At 37.6% G+C, this 27,916-nt stretch overlaps 1 protein-coding gene across 1 annotated transcript in view; it reads left to right on the plus strand.

Annotated features, from left to right (window-relative positions):
- Positions 1-27,916, plus strand: part of LOC122808882 (gonadotropin-releasing hormone II receptor-like) — a 1,292,250-nt gene that overhangs the window by 658,062 nt on the left and 606,272 nt on the right. The gene's annotated exons all lie outside the window — the stretch shown is intronic.

The raw sequence follows: 27,916 nt of genomic DNA on the forward strand, positions 1-27,916 counted from the left end.
GTCCACAAAAGAATACTGATTTAGTAACGGATGACAGCTCAAGCAAAACAATATTTAAAAATATGCTGATATACATCATATATTAAAACCAATCAAAGAAAATGTTCTGTTTATTAATTCATTAAATTCTCTGGTTTTCTATTGAGTGTGGGTATATGGGAAAACTGTTTGGTCAGACTTGGTGGCACATGCCCAGTTAGAAGGTTATGCCATTTTGCTTCTAAATAAAGAAATTAATTTTAAATGTATTCACCCTATCTATTATTCTTCAAAACTGTAATACCCATAAGGGTAAAATAATGTTTGTTTCCATAATTTAAATAATGTTTGCATTATATATTATTTGTTTATTTTAATATCATAACAATGCTCTCATATCCTCTTCCATAAACACCTCTCAGTTTTTCCTGCATAATATGATATACAAAAATATTTGGCTATATACATCCACAACTCTGTTTTTACAAGTACAAAAGCAATCAAAATTATACAGATGTCCATTATTAGAGAGTCTAAAACTTTTTATTTGTGCATGCAGAATACTGACATTGCTTGCATTTTCCACAGTTAAAAGTGCCATTTACTACATTCTGATCCACATGCTTTGTAATCATTTCCTTCTGCCTAAAATGACTTGTGCTCTCCTAACTATTTGTCTGTTAATTGTTTGATCTATTTTCAATTCATTCCAATATTTGTTTAATACTGCAGAAAAAAGTGTTTAACTTCCTTACTGGTTCTTTAATGAAAGCTACATCATATTGTGTTTTTTCTTAGTAACCCATTCTTGGTCTTGTTGTATTCCATATGCATTTTTATCTGATTTTTGCCTCCTTTTTCTAGCACATTCTGTAGCATATGGCCTGCATACCCATGATCTCTAAATCTCTGAATAGGTTTGGCAATGTGTAAATAAAACTTCTAGTCTTCTGACATACATTGAAATATTTCAGACATGGGCAATAATATCCTTCTAGCCAGCTAGTGTATAACAAAACAATTATGTCTTTTGTATATTTCTGCTGTATTCTTTCAAATTAACTCATGTTTGTTTTCTTCTAAGGTTTCCATATTGTTATTCCATACTCAAGTTTGCGTCTAATGTAACTAGCAAATAATGATTTTACATTTTCTGATTTCTTAAACATTATAAATCTTTTTATACACCCATAAATCTATAACTGTCATTAACCAATTTGTTGATATGATTAGAAAAACTCAAATCTGGATCTACCCATTTACCCAGGTCCTTAAATAAATCTACAGTTTCAATCATTGTGGACTGTGTTATATATTCACCTTTCAATCTATGTCTCCCAAATCTCATATGCTTAGCTTTTTTGTATCTTTTCAGCATATTATTCTTCTGTACCCAAATTGTCAATTTAGTCAAGTTTTTTTGCAGATACATCTGTAATGCATGTAATTAGCTTACCAAATTTCAAGTCATCTGCATACAGATTGTAGAACATGTCAGATGAAAAAGATAAATCTGAAAAATACAAGCTAAACAAGTATAGCTCTTGGACAGAGTCCAATGGAACACCCTGACTGTAATCTAGAATTTCACCTGTCCAATTACTGCATGATACTCACCTATGGGTCTATATTATATCATCGAACGCTTAAAAAAGCGAACACTGATTGATCGACCTAATTTAAGCGAAAGCTTACAATCTCGAACTGTCAGATCAGCAATTTTTTTCCCAGGGAAAAAAAATCGCTGATCCAAAACACATACACACAACACAAGCACACCAAACAAACAGAAATCCACACACTTACACCTAAAATCTGATACCTAACCCTACACTAAACTATGCACACACCACTAACTACCCACTTACTTTAACCCAAACCCTAACCCTAAAGTCAGTCACTATCGCACACTCACCTCACCCGCTCCCTAATCCTAACTCACTTAAATCCGCCCTAACCCTCATGTTCACTCAATCGCACACACACCTAACCTAAGCCCTAACCCTAACTCACCTAAATCACCCTAAAACTCACATCCACACAATCACACACTTACCTGAATCCGACCGGTAACTTTCCACCATAACACTGAAAATACCGAAGCAACAGAAACGGACAACCGAATTCTTTCCCTAGGAAAAAATTTGAGTTTCTGCTGCTTCGATATTTTGTAGTTTCGCGAAAATAAGTTTGATCAACCAGCGTTCGCTTTTTTAAGCATTCGAGGATATAATATAGACCCTCACCATATCCTATTTGTAAACCAGGTCAGCTATCCATCAAATCAAGATTACATATATACCTAGATTATTCTAATTTAATGATCAGTGTTTTGTGTATGACTGCATCAAATGCTGGTCTGTATAATCACGGTACAATTTTTTTCATTTGTAGCCATTATATTGTTATAGAACATCACATTACAAGTGGTTATAATCTATTTTCAACATATACGTGATGATATATGGCTTCATATCCCAATATTTCCAGTTCAGACAATAATTTATCCAAAATAACCCTTTCCATTATTTTTCCACAACATGGAAAGAAATGTATATGTCTGTACGACTTTCCCCTTAAAGATATGTTTAACAAGTGCAGATTTCCAATCTTGCGGCATCTCCCCCTTATGTAAATAAACTAGTAAATAACCAATATAATGGTACTGTAAATTGATGCAGAAATATTTACAGATCATTATTACTAATACTGATTCCTCCCTGTGCTTTGTTTGGGATCAGTTTGTGTAGTTCTTGTTCAATATAATCTAATTTAATTTCAATATCTGAAGTTACTTGGCTGTTTCTAGGATCATTTATCACCCACTTATGCAGCCAAACTACTGTGCATAACATTTTGTAAATATATTGTAATCTGTTTTGTTTGAGAATTAATGTTATCAATTTATATGTCTTTACTCCTACAACATCTTATAAATGTATAAAATGGTTTCCTATTATACTCAGTATCTTTATATACATTTTCTTCGAATTTTTCTTGATTATGTCTCACACTCTGTTTAACTTCTCTGTCCAGATTGTTTATTTCAGTTTTTCAAAGTTATACTTTGACTTATTTTCCTTTTCTTATATTTTTGTTTCTCACCTTAATCAATTATCATGTTCTTGTGGAAATATATCTTCCTGACCTTCTATGCCTAGATCTTGATGTAAAACTTTTTTTTGTGCATTCAAGCAATTTTTCTTGCAAAACTAGACAGATTTCTTCTACAGTTTTTCCACTGAATGCATCACTCCAACTAGTTTCACTAAGTGGCTGTTTTGCTTCCATATAGTCTGTTATTAATCGTCTGTGCATTCATTTAGATTTCAGTTTGGCGGCATTATCTAGCAGCAAATTTAACCTTTATAACCTCATGATCACTGCACATCATTGGTAGTAAAACTTGTTATGAAGCAATAGTCATTTCCTTAGGAACACAAATGATGACTAATATGTTATGTCCCAGGTAAATTTTTTACAGTCTGAAGCAATTGTTGTTCCTGGACATATATTGTAAATAATTTCCTTACTATTGTTGTTGAATCAATATTATTTCAGTCTGCTCTAATAAATTTAAATGCACAGCTAGTATTGCTTTTCTTTCCTGTGTTTCATGCGAGAAATGCATAAATTTCTCTAAGTCATCAGCACTTGACTCTGGTAGTCTATACATACCAACAATTATTATATGTTCCAGGGTTGTCTTTACTGTCACAGTTACATAATCCACAGTATTAGTGTTATCACTGAACATGTAATAATCATATGTCTCATAACAATCTTTAATCCCTGTCATAACACCTCCACCTGATTTTTTTATTCAAATGTCTATTACAGTAAAAACATTTATACCCCAGCAGTACTGGTTTCTAGTCACTTTTCTTTAACCATTTTTCACAAACAATAACAGCATCAATCTTGTGGGAATGTAGTAAATTTCCTATTTAAAAAAAAAACTTTATTACAAATGCCTCTAGCGTTAACCATCAGACATACATTAAATATTATTATTTGTGAACTGTTAAATTTCTGACCGGGCAAAAACCCTGTCTTGTGTTAGTCAAATATTCCAATATATCTGCTGCAAAAAAATATCTTTCCTTGTCTTGACAAGTACACTCCATCCTGTTTAAACATTCATGCCCAAAATTAGGCTTGGATGCTCATACACATTTCCGTTTTTTAAATGGGCCATTTTTTTCATGTAGCTATTTACCCAAAAAGCTTTTCATTCATTTTGACATGACTCTCCTTTTTATATGTGATTTGTTAAAAATATATCTTAACACCTGTACAAGCTATGGTAAATAAGAGGGCTGTGAGTTCCTACTAACATTCAGAGTCTTGCAGATGAGATCTTGTGTGCCAACATGAATAAAAACAATTCCATACTTCCTTAAATTGAGGAGTTTCTCACATTCTTAATTTTTGCTCCTGACAAGCATAGCACTATTTGATGTTCATTATCATCTCTGCAAATGTAAGTATCAGTTCATCTAATAATTGAATCTCCAATCACAAGCATATCATTTCTCACCAGATCTGAACACTCTCCAGTTTTCCAATTATAATAGCTGCGCTGTCAAATTATTTTCCTTACCATTAGTCTTATTAATCCAACTGTTTCATTGCTTATAACATTTGCAAGCATACAATTCTCATTTAGATACCTTTGTACTTCCACACCTTGAGACATGTTGTCAACTTCGGTCGTTTATTTTTTTTCCCTTACAGTAATGTTCTTCAATCCTTCCAAGCTAAATTTTGATTTCATCTTTTTCACCTTGCCCGTTGCCTCTTTTTTTTACTGTCTCTGTTGGAAAAATCATGCCTTCTCAGTAGACTGAATGTTTTCTGATTGAACAATGTTATCATTCCCTGTAGTCATTGTATTCTATAACAAAGCATTGTCCTTTTTAGTAAAATTCTCTTTGCATTATAGACATTTCTCAATTTATTTTTCCTCTTTGTCATTTGTTGTAAACTTCTTTTCTTAAATTTTCTTCTAAATGCTCTGAATCCTCAGATTGCTACATACTTGTATCCAGAATTCAAACGTCGTCATCGGTAGAATCATGTTTAATAGGGGTTGAGTGATCTTTAATGACAATAGACACTTCTTTCCTAAATGTGTTCTGTTTTCAGTTTGCCTGACATTTTGTTATCAGCCCAGCCATTAATATATGTAACAACAGTTTTCACAGCTGTGCCAATTGTACAAGTGCAATTTATCATCAGTAAGTCACCAATGTCATTAGGTGTTACCTTTAAATATACAAAGCTTTTAGCGCACTGTACAAGATTGTCCTTTAACAAACCATTAATGGCATATTCCTTTAAGGAATCCATTTTCAGCTACAATCAAATAAAGAATTCTAAAAGAAAACAATAATCAAATCAGTTACCACAGAATTCGAACAAATGTTAAGTCAGCCTCTGCAAAAAAATAACTGAAACATGATGCAAATAAATATTAAAGTAAGTACTCTAATGCTGTCACTCTAGCCTACAATACCAGTTGTGCCAGTCACACAGATGCTGGATTTCCTTTACACTTCGTTATCAGTCACAGTTGTACCTTATTATAACAGTAAAAATCAATGAATCACAAACAAACACATGATTGTTTCACATGAGTTCTGAATTGTCCTATCTACAGTCTGTGCGAATTTATAGCTGACTAGGCCCCCTGAGATGGCTAGAATTTGCTTGCCTACTGTCTACCCCCTTGCTAACAACAAAAAGTGAAAATCAGAGATAAAACAACATAATATGAATCAAAATATATCTTCCTGTCTACATGCTATCCCTTTACACATACAAACAGTGAAAACAGAGGTAAAAATAAAATAGAAATCAAGATAAATATTTTCTTACCAAGCTCTCACACAGTCAATCACAAACCAACACAGGAGTGTTTCAGATAAGGTCTGGATTCAACTGACTTACAGATATGCCCTTTTTTAAATGACAAGGGTTTACACTGGTGACGTGTGATATTTTATTCCTTTCTAAAAGTTTAGTGTGTGTGTGTGTGTGTGTGTGTGTGTGTGTGTGTGTGTGTGTGTGTGTGTGTGTGTGTGTGTGTGTACGATGTTAAATATTTATTAAAAGTATTATAAACTTTTATATCTATCTGAATGGTTCATTCTTCACTTCTGCTATGAGAAATCATAACACAGCTCCTCACACTGCAAGTGCTTGCTTGTGTAAGCTTAAAAGCTGTCTGTTGCATTCAGACTAATGAGACAGTTAAAAACAAATGTTGTGGTTGCTGGGGACAAGCCTTCATGCATACTCCACCTGGGGAGCAAGCCCACTACTTCCAAAAATTAGATCTGTAAACTCCACAATCACATAATATTGGAAAAGGAAGATAAGTCTCCAAAACAGCACCCAGTGGTCTTAGGCATTTACTTTTTAACTCTAACATGAGTAAGTGGTTATTCTCTGAAATCCTAATGACTAGACATACTTTTATTATGCTTAGCCCACACACAGACCTTTAGAATGAAGTGCTTATGCTCTGGGAAGTATATCCCAATCTATTGTGAAAAGTTGTTTTTGCATTAATTGTTTGTAAGGATGACTGCTGCCCCCTTAACTCCTTATCTTTAGAATTATCTGTTTAACTGAGTTTGTTAAAGTATGGTATAACACCAAGGTTATGGGTTTGATTCCAGTGCTAGCAAAAATCTTAGAAACCCCCTCTTGAGGTCAGTTTTGACCAAATCGTTGTGGCAATTTCCAAAATTAAAAATACTACTTCCATTGGTCCTGAGACTATCCATGAATGTCTGCTGTCACTTAGCGAAAGCCCTTCATCAACCCTTCAACTTGAGTCTCTCTACTGGCTATGTCATTGAGGTATGCAAAATGGTAGATGTGGTGCCCTTGCATAAAAATGGTCCTTCTACTGACTGTGGAAATTACAAGCCTATTAGTCTCATTAGCATTATTTGCAAGGCTGTAGAGCATATTCTTTTGTTATTCTTTTTGCGAGGAACCTCTGCTGGCATTTCAGTTACTGCAAGTGCCTGGTCAGGTGTATATTGAAGTGGCATTGTAGTTGATGATGGGTATAGTTAGGACCAAATACAAAGGAACAATGACCTCCTTAGACCTAAATATCATGCTTTGCTTATAAGGTGAGCAACACAGAATGATTTTCTTACTACCTTAGACACATGTTGATCGACGGTCAGGTTACTATCCCATTTGTCCCCAAACCCCTGTATACAGGATGCGCTCTTAGGGGTGTGTTATCAATATCATAGTTTCCTAGGGTGGCTGACTTCCCAAAAGGTTCTATTATGCATTTCTTGGCATAGAGTTTTAAGCTGTGGTTTTAGAACCAGTCATTTGTTTGTGTTAGTCCCTCCTGTAGATGTCAGTGTCTTGGAGGTATTCTATGACTGCTCGTAGTTTGCAGTCATCTGCAAACATGGTCATCCAGGGGCCTTTGACATTGGCTTTGACTTCCAAGAAGTGAATGCCAAAAAGGACCAGGCCAAGCTCAATGCCCTGAGAGAGTCTACTAGTGACTGGCCTCTTTATAGAGGTGTCTCTCATACCAACATTTCCTGGGTCATTTCTAGTCCAACCTGGATATCCAGCACATAACATAAGTGTTAATGCCTAATTCCATTTGTTTTCAATGTCAGAATGCAATATTATAGTGATTACCTTAGTAGGTAGTATACCTCGTTTTACATTCATCCATTGCCTTGGTGACTTTATCAAGGAAGTCCACCAGGCTGAGTAGACATGCTTTGCCTTTAACAAAGCCAAACAGTGTTAGATCCAGTTTCTGAAGGTTTCCTATGTCATTATTAATCATATCCATGACTTTGCATATAAGACTAGTCAGACTTATGGGTCTATAGTTCCTAGGATCTGTTGATGGGCTTCTGTTGTGTAGAGGAATGACTACAGCAGTTCTCAATTCACTTGGCAAAAAGTCTGTCTGAAGGCTATGGTTAAATAATGACTACAGAGGCCCAGATAGCTCCTGGTTCAGGCCTCCTGGGATATTATGGGGTCCACTGATTTGATGCTGTTAGCCTTGGAGAATGCATTTGGAACCTGCTTCCTAGTGACAGTTGGGGGACTTATGTTTGATGGTATTACTTGGGGGTGAACTGATGGGTAAAATTGGAGCTCAATCTGTCAGACAACAGATTTGTTATAATTGTTGTCTCCTTGTAAGTGAATCCTTTAACAATCAGTTCTGTTCAGTGTTGTGTACTGCCTTTGAGGTTTTGGACATAGCTAAAGAAAGCTTTGTGGTTATCCATGGCTTGTGAGGCTATCTTTACTACAAAATTGGCTTAGGTAAACTTTATTTGCCTTCTTAGTTGTTTCTTTAGCCTGGTGAAATAGTATTTATCTTGCTGGGCACTGAACTATCTAATTTTAGCTATGAGTTTTTTTTTTCCTTTTGTTGTACAATCTGTTTATGTTGGGATTCCACCAGTGTGATTTGTTCTAGGCTAATTTCTGGTAGGCACAGTTAACACTATGAATCCATTAATATGATTTACAGGATTTCTGTGTGCAATTCTGCATAGGCAGCTGTGCTGTCTGGGTTTGATGGGGCTTACAATTTTATCAGTTAATTGCTTAATAATAGGTAGCTTGCCTTAGAGTATGTCCTAACTGTTACAGGTATTGCTGAGGTCATGGCATTGCTTTTTATTTTGAAGGAGCAATCATTATGGTCTGTCCTTACCAGAAAGGACACTACACTTGGGGGGGGGGGTGCATCATTCTGACATATTTGTGAGTACCAGATCCAGTATGTTTGCATCCCTCATGGGAAAATTTACTAACTGGTCTAGGGTGTTTGTGTTTACAAAGTCCAGGAATTTCTGGAATTGCAAGTTTTCGTTTATTGTATGATTCACAGTTTATACCTGAGTAGTTATAGTCCTCAATGAATATGGTATCATATCTACAGCAGAGCTAGCCACCCAATGGTGTAATTGTGGCTCTACATGATTGCAACTGTTGATGTGAGACCCCAACCCCATGTGTAAAAATGTAAAAAAAAAGGTTGTGGATGGATGGTTGGATGATTGGATGGCTGTATGGATGGATGAATGGATGGGTGGATCAATGGATGGAATATGGTATTGGATTAAATAATAAGTGTCTCCAATAGGTCTAAATATGAGATATGGATTTCATGGGTCATAGAGTGTGATCCGTGGCTTACAAGGATATGATATGGGACTCTACCTATTGTAATTTGGACAAGGAGAAGCACATGAATGTCATCCTGTTTGACCAATCTTGAGGTATGTTTGTTTTTGTTGTAAATCAAGACACATTCATCTTTAGTATCTGCCTTTACAATAGCTGATCTTAATGTGTGGAAGGCATTGTATCCTTGCACTGACAGGGTGCTCTCCTCCATTTTAAACCATGTCTTGGTAACTGTACAGATGTTTGCATTTGCCAAGGTGAGGAGAGCTTTGAGGGAGTGGATTTCTTGTTTAGACTCCTGGCTTTGAACAGTAGCACCCTTAGATTCCTTTGGGTTGATTTCATAAGTTTCAAATTCCGTCAGTCTGGCATTGCCTAAAAAAACAGCACTGTGGGGAGGACAACGATTTAGACAGTATATGAAAGCTGAGAAGGAACAGGTGCAGGCCATGCTTGTCAAAGCAAAGTGGTCTGTTGATTACATCCTCCCCTCCCAACAAATATTGTACCCCCCTTTGAATTACGAAAAGAGAAACAAGACAATTATTAAAGTCAGTCATCTTCTGTTCATATAGTGGCATCATCATTGGTGAAGGTAGAATGCTGCTCAGTTGTAGGCTCATATCAGTCTGGGCACATAGTCAGGAGCTCAATAAATTCTCTGTTCATATAGTCCAAGGAGGTACATCTCAGGTAATTTATACCCACATAGACTAAGACTGAGTCATACTGGTCAACAACCTAGTTCCATCCATCCATAACCCCTTTTTCCCATTTCTGCACATGAAGTCAGGGTATCACTTCAACAGTGACAATAATTTAGAGACAAGGTTTATACCACAGATGGCTAGCCCTGCCATGGTAGTTGTTCCACACCACACATTCACATGAACACTCACACCTATGGCCAGTTTAGAGTGTCCAATCCACCTACTGCATGTCTTTGGAATGTGGGAGGAAACTGGAGCACCTGGAGGAAACCCACGTGAAGACAAGGAGGACATGCAGACTCCACACAGAAAGCACCCCAGCTGAGAATTGAACTGGGGAACCTCTTTGACTTTTTCAAAAAAGTTACTGCAGCAATGGACAAGAGCAACACAATGCACACCAGATATCTAGACCTTGCAAAGGTATTTGATGCATCCCACACATATATTGTAGATAAATGCCCCCAGCTAAATGTTAATCTCCAGTGACTTGTTGAATAGCACTTTGGCTCACAAATAGAACCCAGGAAGTTAGGGTGGACAGTTCTTCCTCCTGCAAAAGACATGTCAATAGTGGTGCACCTAGGGTTCATCCTTGGGACGCTACTCTTTGTCATTTACTTCTCAAAGGTCAGAGTTAATGTTAATGGTCTGTGGCATGACTACAAACTTGGTGCCATCATAAACTTCCTAGAAGACACCAAAATCCTCCAAGAGGGCCTGTCCCAAACAAATACCTGGTATCAAAACTGTGAATTAAACTAAATGCTTAGAAGTGTATTATTGTATCCTCCATCTGTCATGATTCTCCTTGTAATTATCACATTGACAACACACCTTGTCAATTGATTCTATAGTTAGCAATCTTGGAACCTATATCAACAATGACATGTCCTTTGATCACCACATATCCACTGCTGTAAGGAAGTCCTATTTCATCACACAGCTTATATCCAAAGTTATTGCATCCAGGTCCAGAGATGTAATTGTTCTACTGTACTCAACACTCATTCAGCCAATCACTGAGTCTAGTGTCGCTTTCAGTATATACCTGTCAATAAACTTGTCATAACTGGAATGACAGCAATGTTTTCTCACTAAAAAAACAAGGATCTAAATTATGCAAATTATGCAGAAGATTTCAAAGCCTTGTTGTCTTCTCAGTATCTTACAAGTGACTTCTCTCTCTTGCATATAGAGCTCAAAAGACCTTATTTTGTCTCACCTATTATATATTTGTAAGTCCAATGGTCTCATAAATGCCCACTCAAGGGCTCTCAGTTTCTTTTGCAAAATAACTAGAACATGCTGGAGGAACAGGTATGCATGACAGAGACTACGACTTCTATGGATTTGTCTTCCTCTCCAAAAATAGCAAAGTACTTTTTTATTCTATTCAAATGTAATTTCAATGAATGGATGGATAACACCAAATTCCCCTTCAATTTAGTACCCTTGGCACTCATGAATAGGGAAAACATGTAAAAAGTTCCAGCATAACCTTGTTTGGCCAATCTCTGGGTTATTCATACGCAAAATATAAGGGCTAAAAACTACCATGAGAATGTATGATTAGGCTTCTTAAGATCCTCACAGATCAATAGCTTAATAAGTACCTATAAACCAATAAACATATGATCCCACCAACAATCTAAACACATTCCACAGGTGGTACAGATAGATGCCCTGTCTCTTGTCATTAGCCTTTCTTTTATAAATGCCATTATTTTGCACATGAAAGACACTTTCCACACTACCTGTCATGAAAACAAAATACAGAATTAAGTTTGGCCCATCATCATGATTCTTTCTGTCCTTAGTCAGGAAACTCGAACCAGAACCAGCAGTTTTGGGACTGACACTGGTGCATCCTTGTCATATTTTCATTAGCAGTAGGAGCAGTAGCTTCGGTGCACTGCATCTCTTCCTTTTTTAAATTCTAATTCACTTTCTACATCCATAGACTTCTGCAGTGGTGCAACGGTAGCATTGTTGTCTCACAGCAAGAGGTTCTCCCGTTCGATTCTCGGCTGGAGTGCGGGGAGTGCCTTCTGTGTGGAGTCTGCATGTCCTCCCCATGGTTGGGTGGGCATTCGAAAGACATGCGTAAATGGGCGTGCCTTCGTTGAAGGTTGAATGTCGAGCTGGCACCTCGGCGTTCCTGAAAATCTACTGCCAATCATTAGCAGACTGGAGTTCCGCTGTGGTGACCCCTAACTGGGAAAAGCCGAAAGATAACAACAACTTTCTACAGTCCACTTAACAGTAAATCATAGTCACAATGTTCGTAATCATTGATGAGTATGTATACTGTTTATATTTACTGCAAGGATGAAATAGGGAGTTTTTTACCCTCTTGTCAGGTGAGTGTTCCATTTTCTGACTGTACTGCATGCAGGTATAGCTGACTAAAGGTATAGCACTCTTACACATTGGAATTATAAGAACTGCAAACCAAAGGCTTGTTTAGGCTAATGTTGCTATCAGAAACAAAACCTTTTTTTTACACAATTGAGTTGAATTTGTCTAATGAAGTCTTGTTAGTAAAGGATATGAAAGTACTCAAATTCTCTTGAGAAGAATCCTTTCTGTGTGCTTATGTATTTGGTTCACTGTGTTTACATCTTCCACTGCTGTTTTTTTGTTTTTTTGTTTCCATTTTGAAATGTGACATTGCTGGCATTGTTGTTGTTGTCTTTCGGCTTTTCCCGGTTAGGGGATGCCACAGCAGAACTCTGGTCCGCTAATGATTGGCAGTAGATTTTACATGCCGAGTTGCCAGCTCTGACGCACAACCTTCAACGAAGGTACACCCATTCACACATGTCTCTACACAGAAGACGCTTTAGCTGAGAATCGAACAGGACAACGTCTTACTGTGAGGCGACAATGCTACCGCAGCACCACCACCATTGTGGTTCCTAATTTACAGCAAATTTGCAGACAAGTAAACTGCATTATAAAAATTAGATAGTTTCTCAATTTGCCAGCATGTTAAAAGTTTTTCATAATGTCTTACCAGTTTCTGTACATATATTATCCAAAACCGTACCCTGATAGTGACAAATCAAGGGGGCACAATATACATCATTTTAATGAGGCAAAGTCTGTTGCTTGAAATGCTTACATTCTGAGTACAAAACACAAAAGTCATTTATCAGGCCAAGGTTGCCCTTCTTTTGTAAGTTTCTGGATCTAAATTTGCATAGCCATTCCTGTTAAAATGTACACCCTGCGCATTTTTCTTGCAAGAAAAAGTACACATGCACTAACTTGTACAGTTATGGTCCCTAATGAAGATCATGGACCAGTTTCTTAGTCCTTGTCATATTTTCTCTGCCTTGTCTATGCCTTGTTGAAAGTCATGTCTTCAGAAATGCACACAATACTACAGCTGATGTCTTGCAAATTGTCTGAATACAGACGCATTCGACTCTTAATTTTATATTGGTTACAGTCAGTCAGGAACTTAATTTGCTCAGCTTAATTTACTTCTGTTAATACCAGACTTCTAATGAAAACATGAGTTTGTAGAAGAAAATTAAACATTAGTCACATATTGAGCTAATCACTTTATTGGCAAATTACATTATCATACAGTGGCACTCATAATAAATAAATAGATTAGATAGATAGACAGATAGATAGATAGATAGATAGATAGATAGATAGATAGATAGATAGATAGATAGATAGATAGATAGATAGATAAATTAATTAATAAATATCTCCTTTTTTAAATGTGATAACTATAGACCTTAAAGGATAAGTGAGGGTTAACTATAAAAGAACATTTCATTCTTGGAAGTAAAGGTCAACTAGATTAACTAAAAGCCTACCTCTAATTTATTGCCCATATAGTAATGACTCAGACACATAAGTTGTTACTGCTTGTCCTTGATAAGCTATGCCATAACCTTTCTGTCTCATACTATACAATAGTAATTGGCCAAGCATGTTAACACGGCATGAGCAAAGGAAGCATGCTTTATTGCAGTAATGTGTGCCTCATTATAATTAAGAGGTGTTTATATACCATAATTCTGCACTAATAGAGCAGAACTAGCACATGGAATTTGATAAATGTTCTAAATTTTTTTGCCCTGGCATGCTGGGCACCGTGACTGAATAAGAAATAGTATTTTAAAAAGTAGATTAATGACAGAGGTACCTTCAATACATTGTCTGGCAGTTAAAACTGGCATAGTTCACACATTGTGGTGAAGAAAATTGTTCCCTATTAGCATTTTAATTTGCCTGCAGTTTTGATCTCTTTCCAAAGATTGCAGCAAACACTGGTTTGTGGTGTTACTTCTGTCACAATACCTAGATTCACCCCTGCCCTTCTCTGACCAATGAACAGATGGATAAACTGATTCAAGTTATGATTCCTACACAGTCTCACAGCTCAGTTTGGAAGTGGAAGCTATGCATGTACTGGGTTTGTGTTTCATCTCTGCTTGGCACTGTATTGTCAGACTTGGGAACACTGAAGGTAACCTTTTCATTGTTATATTTCTTATAAAACTTAACAGGTGATCTGAAGGCACTGGGACTGTGGTTATGGCCCATCAACTTTTTTTTAATCAGGTATATTGACAGTACTTTCTAAAGAAAGTTATGTTTTCACCTTCTCTCCTGATTCATTCCCTTCTCATTAAGGTGTTAGATCTCTGCTCAGAGCTCCAGTGTGTATGCTTCTAACAAGACTTGTGGTCAGTGTATGTGTGGTCGGAGTGGAATCTGCTTGCTCTTCCTGTAACTGCATGGGTATTCTCTAGGCATTTCCATTTTCTTCCATCTTTTAAAACATACTAGTTGATTAGCTATACATACACACACACATGCAGATATATATATATGTGTATATATATATATATATATATATATATATATATATATATAGGTCCCCTTCAAAACATCTAAAACACATAACATCTAATTTCATAACATTGAGACCAGAACATCTAAAACCTAAAACATCTAAAACCCATGTCATCGAATTTCATAACATCTAAAATGTGCATCAGAACATCGAACACTGCATATCACATGAAAATAACATCCTTTCCACACATAACAACACCAAACTACCAAACACACTTTTTACTATGGTTCTGCAGGGGGGCTTGATACAGGGGCTTGGAGTTTGGAAATTAACTTTTTACTACTGTAGTGCAATCTCTGAGTTGGTATATTTAATTTGCAGGGGGGGGGGGGCATTTGTTCCACCAGAAGCAACAGCCCTTGGCCAATTCTTTCTTCTAGAGGAGGGTTGAATTGCCAGGCATAGTGCTGTAATCCATGCAAGATGATGCTTTTTCACTTAGCTGTCCTGTTTCCCTTGTGCATGTCCACTTAAGTCTCAAGCAGTGGCAGGCAGTGGACATCTGAGTAGGTATGTCTCCCACGTCCATTAGTGATATCACCACAGTCAGCTCTGCCCCCTTAAAACTACACTTGCTCTCACCTTTTGCCTCTGCATGAATTCAGAATTGAGTTGTTACTCTTGACATATACTCCCCAACCCTCCTCAGAGGGCAGTAAGTAGGTCACCACTTTGTCACTACTGTCGCTCCTTGGCCAATGCTTTCATCACCTCAGCCAGTAATTGAATCCAGGACATCTGCACTACAGTCAGGGCTTTATCCATTTGTGTCACAGAGCTGGTTATAAACAAAATATTTCATTACTTAAACCTGCAAGGTAGTCAGTGAAGGTATGGTCTGGTGCTTTGTTTGGCTTGTAATGAAAATGCTGCTTATTTCTTGCTAAAATTCTGAAAATGAGATCATGCTTCAAAGCTGCACCAATTGCGTTCTCTTTGGGTTCTTTAACTGCTGTTTTACTATTATCTGCTGATTTTGTTAGTATATCTACTACTCTGTTATAATTTATAATTGCTAACAGTCTAACCCAAAGTCTTATATGTGATCAAATGGTTTTGCAGACTGGGTATGTACACCGCAAATAGTTACCAGGTTAAACATGCATTACAAGGAGCTCTTTTGCATTGCACTTGTAATGCAGTGTTATTTAAATTAACAAAGTGGTGAATTTTTGCCAAATGTATATAAAACACTGTTTCACTGTGCCAAGCTCATTGCTTTATACATCCTGAATGTTGAAAGATGCTTTATTAATTTATTATTATTATGCATTTATTTACTGTTTGTTAACATAGTAAGTGGGCTTGTGACCTCTTCAGACATGACATGAGCCATAAGGCAAACTAAGTGACATAAAAGTCTGACTTGATTTGTCTAATGCAACAGTGATTGCAGTTCAAGAGATCAAAACAAACCCATCTATCAGTCAAGGTATTGCACACAACCATACATGCTCAACAACAAACAACAAGCACATTCATTTGAGTCATACACACACACACACACACACACACACACACACACACACACACACACACACACACACACACACACACCACACACACTCACTACTCAAGCAGCTCACTCAAAAACACCACAACCAATATTGTTTGCAGTTGGCAAGCCCTCCTGGACTCACCAATGGGGGGGACACAGCCCTCCCCACAGCCCCCCATTACTTTATACCTATTAACTTTGCCATTGCACAGCAGGAGGAAAAGGCCACAGACAGACAGACAGATACTTAGATAGACTAGATCTATATGGTACCACTTAATATGGTTGAATTTACTTATGGTCTCCATCTGTTTAGTCAACACAATTTGCTCAACTAAACAGATGGTTAAAGGGTATACAAAATCATACAATTTCCAAGGTTAGGGAATATGCCCTTTCCCTGGTATTGTGCAGTCTCAGAGTTAGTATATATAATTAGCAGGGGGAGTGAAGGGCACAGCCATGCAGGGAAAATGTTTTTGTTTGTTTGCAAAGAAATTCCTTGGACTATGTGTATTAACATGCATGCATTTGTGTTGTAGACTGATATTTTGCTGTTGGCATTGCTGATGTCTCATTTGGGTCTGTCAATCTTATTTAGCAGAGCTATATATGTATTTAGATATCTATAATGTGTGTGTGTGTGTGTGTGTGTGTGTGTGTGTGTGTGTGTGTGTGTGTGTGTGTGTGTGTGTGTGTGTGTGTATGACTCAAATGAAAGTGCTTGTTGTTTGTTGTTGAGCATGCATGGTTGTGTGCAATACCTTTACTGATAGATGGGTTTGTTTTGATCTCTTGAACTGCAATCACTGTTGCATTAGACAAATCAAGTCAGACTTTTATGTCACTTAGTTTGCCTTATGGCTCATGTCATATCTGAACAGGTCACAAGCCCACTTACTATGTTAACAAACAGTAAATAAATGCATAAGAATAATAAATTAATAAAGCATCTTTCAACATTCAGGATGTATAAAGCAATGAGCTTGGCACAGTGAAACAGTGTTTTATACACATTTGGCAAAAATTCACCACTTTGTTAATCTGAATAACACTGCATTACAAGTGCAATGCAAAACAGCTCCTTGTAATGCGTGTTTAACCGAGTAACTATTTGCGGTGTATATACCCAGTCTGCAAAATCATTTGATCACATGCGCGCGCGTATATGTATATATATATATATATATATATATATATATATATATATATATTTATATAGATCTACTTCAAAACATGTAAAACCTATAATATCTAATTTCATAACATCTAAAACCCAAAACATCTAAAACCCATACATTGAATTTCATAACATCTAAAATGTGCATCAGAAAATCTAACACTACAAATCACATGAAAATAACATCCCCTCCACATATAACAGCACCAAACTACCAAACACACTTTTTACTACATTTCTGCAGGGGGGGCAAGCCCCGCTGCACTCCACCCCGTAAATTAAATATACCAACTCTGAGATCGCACTACAGTGGGAAAAAGTTAATTTCCTAACCCCACTGTATCAAGCCCCCCTGCAGAAACATAGTAAAAAGTGTGTTTGGTAGTTTGGTGTTATGTGTGGAAAGGATGTTATTTTCATGTGATTTGCAGCGTTCGATGTTCTGATGCACATTTTAGATGTTATGAAATTCAATGACATGGGTTTTAGATGTTCTGGGTTTTAGATGTTCTAGTCTCAATGTTATGAAATTAGATGTTATGGGTTTTAGATGTTTTGAAGGGGTCCCATATATCTATATATATATATATATATATATATATATATATATATATATATATATATATATATATATATATTTATATGGATCTAGGACTATTGAATGAAAGTTCCAATAGTCCGAATCCAAAATAACCAAATGCACTTTAACTAAAGCGCTTTCACCGAAAAAGCACTTTCGTTAAAGTGCATTAGAAAAAAAAAACACTAAATCTTCTTTTATGCAGGGGGTCAAGCCCCCCTGCACACCCCCTTACTTTTATATTCTCACTCTGAGGTCACACTACAGTGGGGAAAAGGGAAATTTCCCTTAACTGCACCGTAGTGTGACTGGCACAATGAGCATACTTATCCGAAAGTGCTGCTTCGGTGAACAGCACTTTCAGTTAAGTATGTTCGGTGATTTCTGCTTCGGCAGAAAGTGCCGTCGGGGATCTGTACGGATCCCATATATATATATATATATATATATATATATATATATATATATATATATATATATATATATATCTGCATGTGTGTGTGTGTATGTGTAGCTAATCAACTAGTATGCTTTAAAAGATGGAAGAAAATGGAAATGCCTAGAGAATACCCATGCAGTTACAGGAAGAGCAAGCAGATTCCACTCCGACCACACATACACTGACCACAAGTCTTGTTAGAAGCATACACACTGGAGCTCTGAGCAGAGATCTAACACCAGAACCATTGCGTTGCAAAGTGAAATGCTTAGTGTGTCAAAGTCAGTGCTGAAAAGGAAAGTTTTGGTTACTGTACTGAGGTGTATTTATTCAACATGCCAATAATAGGTGCACAGCCTGACTTTGCCACCACACTGTCACACTTTCTGTATAGAACGTCTGCTTGACAAAAGATGCCAGCTGCCTTAAACTGATTTTTTTTTTTTAATTCATTTGATAACAGGATAAATGAAATTGTCTAAAAGTCCTTTTCAGGTGCAGCTCAGGCCACAAGGTCAAGAGTAAATGCAATGTAGATGAACAGATTGGAAATAGCTGTTTCCCTTATATGCTTCATATATGCAGATTCAATAGACCATGCTGCTGAAATACCCTTCTATCAATCACTAGAATTATTTATATGTTGAGGACAGTTTGATGTTGCTATCCGACTCCTAATTTATCCCCTTAGATTTGTCACTTGCCTTTGCACAATAGAGCTCCATGCTATCTATTTTCCTAACTGATTTCCCCTATGTCCTCACACACGCTAGAAATTGTTTACCAATGTATGCATTTTCTTGTGGTTAATCCCACCTATCAAACCACCTGATATCACATTGACCTCTGGGACTAGTCGATCTCTCTACTGTCTATCTACAACTGACCTTATTCCCTTCTCTGCCACTTTAGCCAACTCTTTCCATAAATATCATTGCAATTAGAGTCATTTAATACAGTCTGTTACTACTTGCATTGTTACTTCTGCTCTCATTCACTAGGAAATCAAAAATATTATCCACAGGAGAATGTAAAGAACTGTTTTTAACTCAAGTAAATTTGCTGTGCTAGCATGTCATGTGAAAACTCAAATAAAATGCATGTTATAGCTAATATGATTATAGGGCATAATCACTTCCAGGAATAGGTTCAGTCACCTCTTCTCAGAAACCATATTTTTGATCCCTCTTTAGATTCTATGGTTCTGCTAGGAAAATGCAGCCGAAACCAAATACATTTCTTATGTTCATATCCTCCACCTCCTATGTCAGAACATTACATTACCCAGGACCATTACTATAACTACTAAACTTCACCCTTCTACTTTGTCACACCAATATCTATTCCCCCTCTCTCTCTCATCTATGCACTTAGCCATTTCAGACTTAGGAAATATGATAAATAATGTTAACAAACCTAAATTGACTTGAAGCATGCACATCTATTGATCCTTCATTGTAGAGCCAACAGAAACTTGAAAAGCCATCAACTTATATGTTGTACCCTAAGTGGTCAATACTATGGCTTCCACAGTGACAGGGTGGCTCAGGGAGTAAATGCAAGTATGCCACCCATCACCTTTACTGTCACACCCTACATGGTAATCGAGGTTTGCACCCATCACCTCTTCTGTTATACCTTACATGGTCAATACTATGCCTTCCAGAGTGACAGGGTAGCTCAGAGAGTAGATGGAGGTGTGCCACCCATCACCTCTTCTGTCAAACCTTATGTGGTCAATACTGTGGCTTCCACAGTGACAGGGTGGCTCAGAAAGTAGGTGGAGGTATGCCAGTTCTTATTATCACATACTGATCAGGATAAACATAGCCTTTAATAATGCCATCTCTAACTTGCCCCAAGACTGGGTGGACCATCAGATATAACTGATGGGCCATTAGACTTCTTCAGTCAGCACTCATGTACTTATGTCCATGCCTACACAGAAGAAGTGTGAATTTTACTGTACAGAAGGGTAAAAAGCGTGCATCTATGGTCTTCCACCTTCTCCTACACTACTTATTTTGGCAGCCCTAAAACATATCCTACCTCATTTGGGCAATCATAGGGATGACAAGTTAAACCAAAGTTCTGTCTTCCTGAGCTGGTGTTAGTTCAGGTGAATGTAAAAGATCTGACAGCACTTAAAAACAAAGCAGTAGGGGTTGCTTTCTTTACATCTTTCCTTATTTATACTTCTCTACATTATTTATACATTCATATTCATCACATATATATTGTTATTTCTTTTCATTTTTTTTCAAAACATTAACATACATGTACAAAAACAATCATTTCCATTTTCAGCATTAAAAAAACACAAATATCCAAAATTTTAAACTAACAATATTAACTCTTCTTTAACATTTCTTTATCTATTTCCTCCCTTCCTTTCTTCCGCAGCCATATTTTTATGTTGTTTAGCAAGTCTTTACCCTCTCAATTTTTCTTATGCAACAATCTTTTGCATCTTTTATTCCACAATCTCCAGATTGCTACAAACAATGTTGTGTCCCCTTTTTTAATTTCCCATTTTTCCATACAATATTATATCTATCATTATATTTATAAACCCTTCCCATTTATATGCCTTTTTAAAACTTCTCCAAAGCTGTTAAATTTTTAGCAACCTAAAATGTTTTGACTTTTTTTCCTCCTCATTACAATGATCACATTTTCTTTCTTCCAATACCTTGGGATGAATTAATTATACACCTCACAGTAACCATTTCCAATTCAGAAATGTATGTTATTTCTTTTATTGTTATTAACATTTCCTTCACCTCTCTCCCCTTGATTCCATTAACTACTTTAATACATTCAACCAAAATCTTCTGCATCTTTTGTTGTATTTGTTTCATAAAGATGTTATAATCTGCATTTCCCAATGCTATTGGACTCCAGTTTCTTATATCTTTCATTTCATCTTTTTTTCCATTTAAACTTAATTGCTCCACCACAGATCTATTCAGCTCTTATTGTTTTCCACGTCCATTTATTTAATATTTTATAGAATATTTACTTTTCATTTCCATTCTTCTCTTTATATATTCATAACCCAACCCATCTATTCCTAGTGATGATTCTTCCCTTCTTTCTCTTATTGTTTATTGTATTTTTCTCATAGTAATCTCTTCTTTTCCAATTTTGTTTTTAAAAGACATACTTCGTGCATTATTTCAATTTCATACATTCTACTAACAAACTTTTCCGCATTTTCCATTATTTTTCTCTGCTTATATCTAATATTTCAAACATTGTTTCCATTGTTCCTTCTCATTTTTACCCATTTTCCCAAAAATGGTGATACTCTCATATTTCTTTGCTTTACTCTTTTTCCACAATCAAAATATTTGTTTGTAGTATTCTTTATAAGCACTCCACAAATATCGCCAGTTTTCTTAATGCACTCTCGTTGTCATGTGCTAGTCCCATAAAATCTTATGTTTCTTTTATCTTCACCGTTTTAGCACACTTCAGTTGTTTTCTTCATTTGCCTTTTATTACTGTCTCTCATCCTCTATCCTAGCCCACACTGCTTTATGATCTGAAAACTCAGCCATTTCCACCTCAGCTGTTTGCCCTTTTGTATCTTTTGAATACACTGCATAAGCTCTTTCAGTTTTAAAAGTCCTTGTTTTATATGTCCATTCTCTGTTTTTTTTTTCCTGTTTTCACCCCTTCATGTCTTATAAATTCTCTTATTACTTTAATAGTTTGTTACTTCCTCCTCTCCTTTCTCGAATCGCAGCTAAAATCTCCCACCATAGTAATTAGCATTCCAAAATTTTAAGTACTGCCAGCATATTTTCTTCTCCATAATATTGGTATATGTGCAAACTACAGTTTACCTTGTACATATTTCCCTTATCCTTATATCATATTCCATGAGTCTGGCAAGTACTATTGCCATCACATCCAAAATATTCAAGGGTTTGCTTTTTAAAAAATTCCACTTCCTGAACACATATCACTCCCTACTGACCATGTAGTCTTTTGACCCCATTTTGTCTCAATTATTTTCTTTTGTTTTCCTTCAGTCATCTCATATTTAGCAAACATACAACCTCCATATTTATTTTACACAATTCAGTCACTACCATACCTTTAATATCATTTCAAATGCTATTCATGTTTAGTGCTAATATTCCTAAATCATCCTTGCTTTTATTTATTTATTTATTTATTTATTTTTCTGTTTTTAGTTTTCCTTTCCTTTTCGGAACCCTCTCTCTGCCTGATTTATTATACTTTTCTTCTTGTTCTTCTCCTGTTTCAAATTAATCTGCCTCCCCTTTTTTGTTACCTGGTGCTGCATATCTGTTTCTGCTTTGTGCTGTAATACTTTATCTGTCTCATTCTCAACTTCTTTTTTCATATGATTTTCATTTTCTTCTTCGGTTATCTTCACATAATACTTTCTCCATGAATATCCTCAGGTATATCATCATCAGATTGTTTTACTTCTGAAATATTCTCTTCTTCTTCTAACATTTCCTTTTCTACTAGGCTTTTCTACAGTCAAAACAAAAATGACCAGATTCATTTCATATCCTACATTTAGGCCTACATTTATTGTGGTATGCCCCCTTTCCCCACAGTGACTACATCTTCTTTTATTATTCTTACGCCAAGTGTCTCAACATGCTTTAGGTTGATCCTAATAACTCACTCCTCTGTTCCAATTTATCATTGTAACATTCAAAATATTCTGCATTTTCCTTCATGCACATCGAGTTTTACCCACCCCCCCACCCCCCTCCACACACACAAACATTTATTTCATCATATACTTTTTAACCTCATTTACATAATAACAAACAGGCAGAAAGTCTTTAACACAGGTTCCTCTGTCAGTGATGTTCTGAACTGTACATTTTTTCTTCCTTAACTGCAATCAAAAGTTCTGAAAATGTAATCATTCCATTGTACCAATGAACTCTTTGTCTTCACTTCATTCCTAAATTTGCAAAATAAAAGTTTCAAAAGTGACCTTTTAAAAGTCTTCTGTTTCTAACTGTATTAATGCTCTTATATTTTGCACTTTAAACCACAAAGGTAAAATGCTGTCCATAACTTCATACATGTTAATAGTGTCACAGGTCTTTCTTTTGATTCTTACCACTGGACTTCTCTTCTGGTTTTCTTGCCCTTACATCAGTACATCAGTCCTTGTCTTGTTTCAGTTTTGATCACAGCATGTTTCTTGCCTTTGTTTATCATTTCTGCATATAAAAGTTTTTTTGTTTATTTTTACTACTCAAAACAAAATTCAGTTGCATGGACATGCTTTTAATGTCAGCCACTCCACTGGCCAGGCATATTCCCATGCTGCTGTCAGCACCTTCTAGTAATCCAGTTCTTTTACTTGATTCATCAGACAGCACCTCCTCTGTCACCTCTCCCAGGACAGGCTCCACCATAGTATTCCAACTTCCTCATCAGCATTACGCTCACCTTGAGCCATCATCTCCATCACTGCACGAGTTTCCAGACTTCTTTCTTCCAACACTGTAACAACAATCTCCTCTCTTACAGAAACTGTTTCTGATAATTCAGATTTCTGCATCAGTGCACCTTCAGCCTGTTGTCATCTTTCCTCCCTCATCATGGAAAATGTTGACTTCAGCAGCAACCCTGTGCCACCAGAACAGAAGCAACTGAGGAAAAAATCTCTGTTGGTTCATAGGTTCGTAGGTTGGTACTAGGCTATCGGCCCTAGGGCCTATACAAGCCTAGCCATAACAATTCCCTGGTTATTTCTTCCCACATTGTTTAATTCCCTGGACTCCTGTCTAGCAGGGCGACTGACGTGATCCCTGGGGTGAATTTCCTTTCTTCCATCCAATCATCAAGGTTCCTTTTGAAGAGGGCCAAAGAGGCACTCTGCTTGACATGTATGGGCAGTCTATTCTAGAGTCTGGGGAATCTCTGGGTCAGGAACCTATCCCTCCAGCATGTTTCGTTTATTGTGATGACAAGGTTTAGATCCCTGAAGCATGTGGCTCTGAGGGACTGGGATTTCTTTAAGTGTAGCATGTCCAACAGCTCTGGGTTTGACATGGCCTTGTATGTTAAGCAGAGATCGCCTCAGTGTAGACGATATGCGACAGAGTATAGCTGGAGTTTTTTAAGGTGGTCAGCATAGGGCATCTGCTTTAGGCCTGTGATTCTTTTAGTGAGGTATTTCTGCGGCCTTTCCAATTGTTGCAGATGTCTTGAGAGGTACATACCAAATTGGGCGTTGTATTCTATAATGGGTCTAATGAGGGATGAATACAGTGGGGCAATGACCTCCTTTTTTCTGGATGAAAAGCCCTTAGTGATGAGGTGTGCCACATAGATGGATTTCCTGACTGTTGTGGCGATGTGGTTATTGAAGGTGATACCACTGTTCCTAAGTCTCTTATCACACTTTTGGTGTTTAGTGTACTGCCACCTATGTGGTAATTCACGGGTACGTGTTTTTTCCCAAAGGGGATAAATATACATTTCTTGGCATTGAGCTTGAACCCATGGCTCTGGCACCAAGCATCTGTTTCTGTAAGGCCCTTTTGTAGAGTATCCACATCATTTGGGGATTCAATAATGGCTCCCAGTTTGCAGTCATCTGCGAACTTTGTTAGCCAGAGTCCCTTAGTGTTGGCCTGTACTTCAGAGAAGTAGATGCCAAACAAGAGAGGTCCCAGGACTGAACCCTGAGGTACTCCACTTGTCACTTGTCTGGAGCTGGATTTGGAGTCAGCTACTTTTACAGTGTGGGTTCTGTCAGTAAGCCAGTTGGCAACCCATCAAGTGACATAGGGATTAATGCCCAGCTTAGTAAGTTTATCTATGATTCCAGAGTGGGGGTTGGTGTCAAAGGCCTTGGTGATGTCCAGATAGGCTGTGTGGACTGCCTTACCCTCGTCCACGGCTCTGGAGACTGATTCAAAGAAGTTAGTCAGGTTCAGGAGACAAGATCGGCCCTTCACGAACCCAAACTGGGTGGGGTCCAGTGTTTTAAGGTTGCCAATGTCTTTGTTTATAAGTTCCATGATAATACTTTCCATGGCCTTGCAGATCAGGCTCGTCATACTGATGGGGCGGTAGTTCCCGGGATCCAAGGTGGATCCCCCCTTGTGGAGTGGGATAACTGTAGCTGTGCGCCACTCAGTGGGCATGAAGCCTGAGGTGAGGGTATGGTTAAACATGACACTTAGATGAGGTGCCAGTTCATTTTGTAGTTCATGTAATACACAGCCCTGGTTGCCATCTGGTCACATGGATGCTGTATTATTAGCTTTGGAGAGTGCGTTTTTTACCTGTGTGGCCGTTATTACCAGAATTTGGCAATCTTCCGGTATTGAGATGGGCCATTTAAGGGGTGAGAGGGGGTGAAGTTGGCACTGAATCGATCTGCCAGGATACTGGCAATATCCTTGGGATTAGTATATTTAATGCCATTCTGTTGTAGCTCAGAGCAGATCTGAGCATTGCCATTTAGATTCTTGAGATAGTTATAGAATGCCTTGTGGTTGTCTTTGGAATCTTTGGCAATTTTATTTTCGTAACTAGCTTTGGAGGATTTTATGAGGGATCTCAGCTTCTTACTGAGGCTGTTAAGGGAGTTTTTTGCATCCTGGGGTTTTCCTCTTTTCTGCAACAATTTCTTCCTTTTGTTGTAAAGTTTGTTTATGGCAGGTGACCACCAGATTGGCTTCCTTTTTTTTTGAGGAGAGCATCTTGGTTCTATTTGGGTTGGCATGATTCATGCATGAGTGGATGTGCTCGTACATTGCCTTAGTGTAGGACTCAGCAGTCGAACATTCAGTTCCCGTCTGCATGGGTGTCATGAAGTTTGTAACTTCTAACTTGAGTAGCATGAAGGTGGCTTTGGAGAAGTTTTTTATGGAGGTTTCCTTACTGGGGAGTGGGGGGTAGGATGTGAATGTTAAGGGTGATTAGGTTATGGTCTGACCTGACCAATGAGGGGGTGACCATAGGTGTGGAGCATCGATTTCCCATGTTGGTAATGATCAGGTCTAGGATATTGGAGCCCTGGTGGGACTATAGATTAGTTGATCCAGGGCATTGGAATTTATGAATTCCAAGAACCATTGGGCAAAGGTGTTGGTACATGAGTAGTTTTCCCAGTTAATGGCAGGGAAGTTGAAATCACCCAGTATTAGGGTGTTTGGTTGTATATTAATATTTTCCAGTATGTTTAGAAAGGTGTAGTGAGAATCTTGGGGCATGGTGGGGATCTGTAGCAAGCTACAATTTGGATTGCAGTCTTACCTAGTGTTAGTTGCACCTGGAGAATTTCAGGCGCATTGTGTTGGGCAACTAACCTGGTGGTGTGAATATCCTTGGTGAATATGGACACTCCTCCACCCTTAGTGTTTCGCTCCTAGTTTGGTGACCGGAAAGTGTGGTAAGAGTTGCAGCCTGGTATTGCAGGGGTGCTCTCTGGAGCCTTGAACCAGGTCTCAGTCACTGCACAGATATAGATGTTCTCCATTTTTAGGAGTGCCTCGACAGAGTGAATTTTGAGGTTTAGACTTTTAGCATTGAGTAGCATTACCTTCGGATTTTGCATGCTTGTACCTGTTATAGTGGTGGTTTTGTCCTTTGAACTTTGCCTAAAAAAGGCACTATAGGGGTGGCAAGAGACTTAGCCAGTAATCTGAATCCCAGGGGCGACAGGTGTAGAACATCTCTGGCAAAACTTCGTGGTCTGTTGATCATGTCGACCCAGGCAGACAGATACTGGATCCCCTTTGAATGACACCAGAAGCTTAGCCTATTGTTGAAGTCAATCATTTTGTCCTTATATTGTGGTATCATTCTGGGCGAAGGCAGGATGTTACTCAGGGCTAGGGTCATACCTGCCTGGGCCACATGATCCGAGAGCTCTTCCATGTCTCTTTTCATATAGTCCAGGGAGGTACGTCTCAAGTCATTCACTCCTTCATGGACAATAACAGAGTCATATTTGTACTTGTTGTAGAGTGACTTGAGTGCATGAGTTATGTGGTGGATCCTGGCACCCGACAGACAGCTCACTGTAATTTTCTTCTTGTTCATCCTGGTGAGTGGGACATCAGTGTGCCTGACTATAGAGTCACCTATAACTAAAGTGTTAGATACATTGTCTTGCCTTAGGGGCTGTTGCTGGGTGGCACACTGGTGTTGTGAGCTATGTGACACTTTGGTTGCTTTTATTTTTAAATATGAGGCAAAACTGTGGACATTCTCTGAACATGCGGACAGTTCAGAGGTACCACAGTGTACTGAAATAGTGGAAAAATACAGGGAAAATTAGGTATATTTATGTTTCTTTAGTTTTACAGAATGTACCTGATTTTTCTTGTGTTTAGTCTGCCCTTGGTGGCATATATCAATAAAAAAGACTGGCTGCTGAAGGAGGAAGTGGACGGACTTTTTTCT

Source organism: Protopterus annectens, chromosome 8.part0 (genome assembly GCF_019279795.1).
Source record: "Protopterus annectens isolate FY-2018-M chromosome 8.part0, PAN1.0, whole genome shotgun sequence".
NCBI lineage: Eukaryota > Metazoa > Chordata > Ceratodontiformes > Protopteridae > Protopterus > Protopterus annectens.